At 40.4% G+C, this 5,057-nt stretch overlaps 1 pseudogene; it reads right to left on the reverse strand.

The window, feature by feature from the left end:
- Window positions 1-357: 357 nt before the first annotated feature.
- Window positions 358-972, reverse strand: LOC149147057 (heat shock 70 kDa protein 17 pseudogene; annotated as a pseudogene).
- Window positions 973-5,057: the final 4,085 nt, after the last annotated feature.

A 5,057-nucleotide genomic window follows, 5' to 3' on the forward strand; every position in this document is an offset into this window, starting at 1 on the left:
CCATCACTAGGCATTTGGTCTTTCAATCCTTCAAGCAATAATAACTGCATTCTAAGAATTATGCATTCACTGAGACATTTAATCAAACAACTGGCCTCCACTTATTAACAATGTAATCTTGAATCAAATATTTAGCATAATAGAATGAATCCTCTGTCATTTTAATCAATCAGACACTTCGATTCAACATTTTTTTGGTGCCTTCTTTTAACATTTTCATGGGCTTGGCACTAGACTCGGTTGCTAGGCTTTGATCCATGTGTGTTGTGGATGTAGGGGCGCTGAGCTGGGCCTCCGACTTCCATCGTAAGCATGACATAAAAGCGTTAACCCACCAAACATTAACATACTAAATACCTAAACTCCGAAACCAAATAGCCATGCTGCTATCTTCATCCGTGGGATAAATACTTGTTGATTACTTTCTTCATTATCTAGATCAGGACTATTCAATTCGAGTATGATACCATATGTTGCACCATCAATCATTCCTAGCTTGCGGGTTAGCTTGATTCCATCACTCAAATTTGCAGCATGAAGTGCTGATCCGAGCACTACAGCTTCATCAGCATCAAGATGCTTATCTAATTCTTTTCTGCCAAGAAATTCTTGGAGCAATGCCTGCAATTTTGGCATGCGAGTCGCTCCACCTATCAACTCTACAGCATAAAGGTCTTCCACCTTCAAGCCAGAATGCTTAAGAATTTCCTTTACAGGCAAAAGCGCCTCCTCAAACAGATCCCCACAAAGCTCTTCAAATTTCTGCCGAGTTATGGTACTCCTGAAATCACGATCCTCATAAATTGATTCAACTGATAGAGGGGCCTCATTATTAGCACTAAGGATTTCTTTGGTGCGCTTAATTTGTTTCTTCAACTTCGCCATTGCTTTAGGAGATTTCTGCACATCTATACCATTCCCAACTTGCCTATTAAATTCATCTACAAAATGCTCAACAAGACGCATTTCCATAGTTTTCCCGCCAAGATTTTCCTTCCATCTTACATCTTTGACCTACAAAGTTTGGCTTTCATCTATTGAGCCCAACATCTCACTGATAAGAATTTGTTGCTCAGTTGGACCTCCAAATTGTAAACACATTTCTGGATAACATGGTTCCCATTTTTTATTTTGCACACAACGCATAACATGTCCATCTATTTCCTGGATGAGCTTCAACTTCTGGTCAGCGTCCACAACCTCAACAACCTTCTAGAATGGTTCCTCTGTCATAGATCAAACCTCCATTTGATCCGACGACTGATAGAGATATTGTGCACACAAGCTACACGACCCTTAATCAATTTCTGGACCTGATGGAAATTATAAATCGCTAATGAAGAAAATTTCAGGTCCGACCTCTTGTTTAACACCCATTCACTTTTTAAACTTGAAATCCATCGGATGATGAGGCCCGAGTGATCTACGGCTTGCGGGATTACACTAGCGCGTAGATTAGTTAATGAAATCAATGGTGTAGGGATGACTGGGGTAAGTTTCCCTTGCTTTAGGAGCTAACCCTTCCAACCCTGCTGCTAACTGCATCAAACACACAGTGTTGTGGACCAATAGTTCTACAAAATCAATGTTTTCACTGTTCATGTATACTTCAGTGTCTGGTCATGCTAAAATTTCCTTACTTCCTGGATTTTCTTTCTCATTCTTTAAGAAAGCTCTCATGATAGTGGCCCACTCTTACATTAATTTTTTTTTTTTAAGTAAACCTGTCCTATCAAAAAACTTCCTGAATCAGAATTGGTGACAAATTGCATGACCTTTAAGCTACACAATTACCTGAAAGTGATGCTCTTGCTTGATAGTAACACCAAGAGGCACATGAAAGCCATGCTTTAGGCATATTTAGACATATAAGTGTAGTTTCTTTAATGGAAGCACCAACCACTACACATTTTCTGCCTGTCCATTTTGGAAGCTACATAGGGATTTGGAGCTGATCTGGGCCTTCTCAATCTCTTCCTTCACCTTCTTAGGATTCTCAATAAAATGAGAAGCACTCTTACAAACCTTAGACTCTAAACTCTTTACTAGTTGAGTTCATTTTGCTCCATTGCTGCTTTACTCTTTGAACCTTTCTTACTGCTTTCATGTCACATTCCATCATGGCATGAAGGTATGGCTTCTAGAGTTCATATCCCATTAAAATTTATTTCATGATTGAAAACATTACCACTACAAAGATTCCAGGCTAAACCTTTTGTTTTTGCAAGATCACCAACAAAACTATAATTCTGACTAAGGAATTCTTACAGGTGCTTTTCTTTAATGTTCTCTGACACTTTTGCCCTTGTGAGACTGCCATACTTCTCTTTCTTTCACTATATGCAAGGGTGCTATGAGTTGAAGTGAAATTCTGATAACAACAATATCTTGATTAAATAGGACCATTTGATATTCCCCTGAATTTCAATTTTGTCAGATGCTGGGAGAGTATCAGTTCTAGTGCCATCATTCAGACCAAAACATTAATGGTTGCCTGCTGCAATATTTTCAACATCTGAACATACTGATGCCATAATAGAAGCCTTTGAATTCGCAACTTTATCTTGTTCTAGTATCATGGATCTGATGGAAGAATTGATTTTAGGGTTTCAATAGGCATAGAGCCATCTCACCAAAGGCTTTTGAAAGTATCCATGTTAGAAGAAAGGGGCAACGACATCACAAACAAACCTTCCTAGGTAGGCTCTGCAACATCCTTATCTAATGCAGGCTCTGAATTCTGTTTCCTCTTGGTCTTATCTATTCAATGAATTTTCATAAACAGAAGTCAATCATTCATTTGGTCATATCTTCTGATCCGGGAGCCAGTTTTAGGAGTGTGATATACCATTGGAAAGATTTTCCCGAGCTTCTCCTGATGAACATGCTTATGACATGTTTTGCATTGAATATCATGTTCAAAACATCTAAAAAAATAAACATAATAAGAGGCCCATTTTGATCATTGAAGGAAGGCCAAGGGACTAACTCTAACACTCGCGACTTTACAAATCCGATGAGAGCATCTTGTTTATATTGTACCTAGTTTGATCATGAGATGGAGAACTGCCCCACACAGATAGCGAGGTTGTGCGATAAGGGAACACTCCAACCTTTGATGACTCAGAATCTACAAATGATGAGGTTTTAGCCGCGCGAATAGGATCTGAATGTAAACATTGTGCTTCGAAGTGGTATCACGACAGGAGATGACAAGAGTAAGAAACCCAAAGAGAGTGCTTGGGTTCTCAAGGCTCCTACAAAGGAACTAGAGTTCAATTTGGAGGGTGAAAAGGAGACATTCATGGAAACTAAGAAAAGATTCATGGAGGCCTTCACTTCAGGTAGTAAAGACAAACTAGAATCGAAGATGTACCCGTCAATGCTTACTACCTATCTAGAGACATTCATGAAGTTGTTGCGCGATAGCAAGGCTGTGAAGGGACTACAAGAAATCATCACTAGGTGCACTGGGTCAGGAGAACCACACATAGTCCAGAAGCTCAAGAAGCACATAATGTGAACAGGAAGGGAGATGAGATTGACTGCGCAAATTGGGGAATATGAAATGGATCAAGTGAATTTGGATTTAGGATCGAACGTGAACGTACTGCCAAAGTAGACATAGGAGCGCATGGGCAGGCTCGTGTTGCAATGGTCTCCTATTCAATTGCGAATGGTGAACCAACAAAAGATCATACCGATGGGAAGATTGTAGGGAATAATGGTAGATATCGAAGGTGCGAGCGTGCTTACAGATTTCGAAGTGATATAGATTGTCAATGACATCAATCCCTATCCCACGCTAATGGGAACAGATTGGGCCACTGATATGAATGGAGTGATAAATCTAAAGAAGCACAAAATGATTTTTGAGAAAAATTCACTGCGCGTAGTGGTACCTTTAGACCCTGCAGAAGGATCGTACTAAACAGATCCAGTGCGTGATGACAAGAGCGACGACAATCTAGACTATATCTACAAAATAACTGCTCAGGAATAGGATTGGGTGAATCCTACAATGGATGGCAGTGTTTTGTGGGAGCACGAAGGCTCCTACACATCAGATTTAGAGAGGAAATAGAATGGTAGCAGAATCGGTTACACGAGGTAACCACGCTCAATTGTAAGATGATTGTAAGATCATTGCACTATGTGACAACAGAGGAAAGAGAACTACCTATGTATGACAGATTGACAGCGGTGGATGATTTCCTGAACAAGTTTGAGAGAGAAGTGACAGAACAAAAATGTTTTGACGCTCTGAAATGGGCACTACGTGCTACACCCGCAAAATGGTGAGGTAAACATTAGAGAAGTTTTGGAGACTAGTGCATATGTAGAAGGATGATGCACCTGCAATTTGGGAAACTGCAGATGTGACTAACAAACAAGTATGACAAACGGGATGATCCACGTGCACACCTCGCGAAATGGACCAAGGTCTATGGGGAAGAGCCACAACCTGAATGGATGCATTTGTTTTGTCATACCCTGTATGTCATACCCATGAATTGTTATACTGAGACAGAGCTCCGCCATGGCATGAGCGAATGGGATATGTTGTGCGAAGGATTCTTGTTAACCTTCATGTTTGAAGATTGTTGGTGGGATACTATTGATGATGTGCTACAAGCAGTAAAAGTAGCTATCTTAAAAATACCCCAGGAGCCAATGGAAGTGCTTCAGTCGGAATGGGCAACCCAACTGAGCTGCGCGCTAGAGTATTACAATGTAAATATTGAGGAGGATGATGAGGATCGACGGAAAATTAACATTCCAGAAACTAAAGGATGTTTCGAGGTTCGAGGACTATTGATTGAAGACCCTGACATCACTGTGCCGCTAAAAATGAAGAAGGAAACATTGGGACAAAGACTGAACCAAAGTATGCAATACTTAATGACAATTGGGATGATGCCAGGGTGGATAAGGTCACTGAGTTACTCTGCGAGTACCAAGACTTATTCTTGACCAAGATTATAGACTTAAAATGGATTGTTGGTGACTTAGGGATGATGAAGATCACCCTAAAACCTGACGCGAGGCCGGTTAGG

Source organism: Pinus tabuliformis, chromosome 9, assembly GCF_031772625.1.
Source record: "Pinus tabuliformis cultivar Carrire ecotype Pingquan chromosome 9, CPIR1, whole genome shotgun sequence".
NCBI lineage: Eukaryota > Viridiplantae > Streptophyta > Pinopsida > Pinales > Pinaceae > Pinus > Pinus tabuliformis.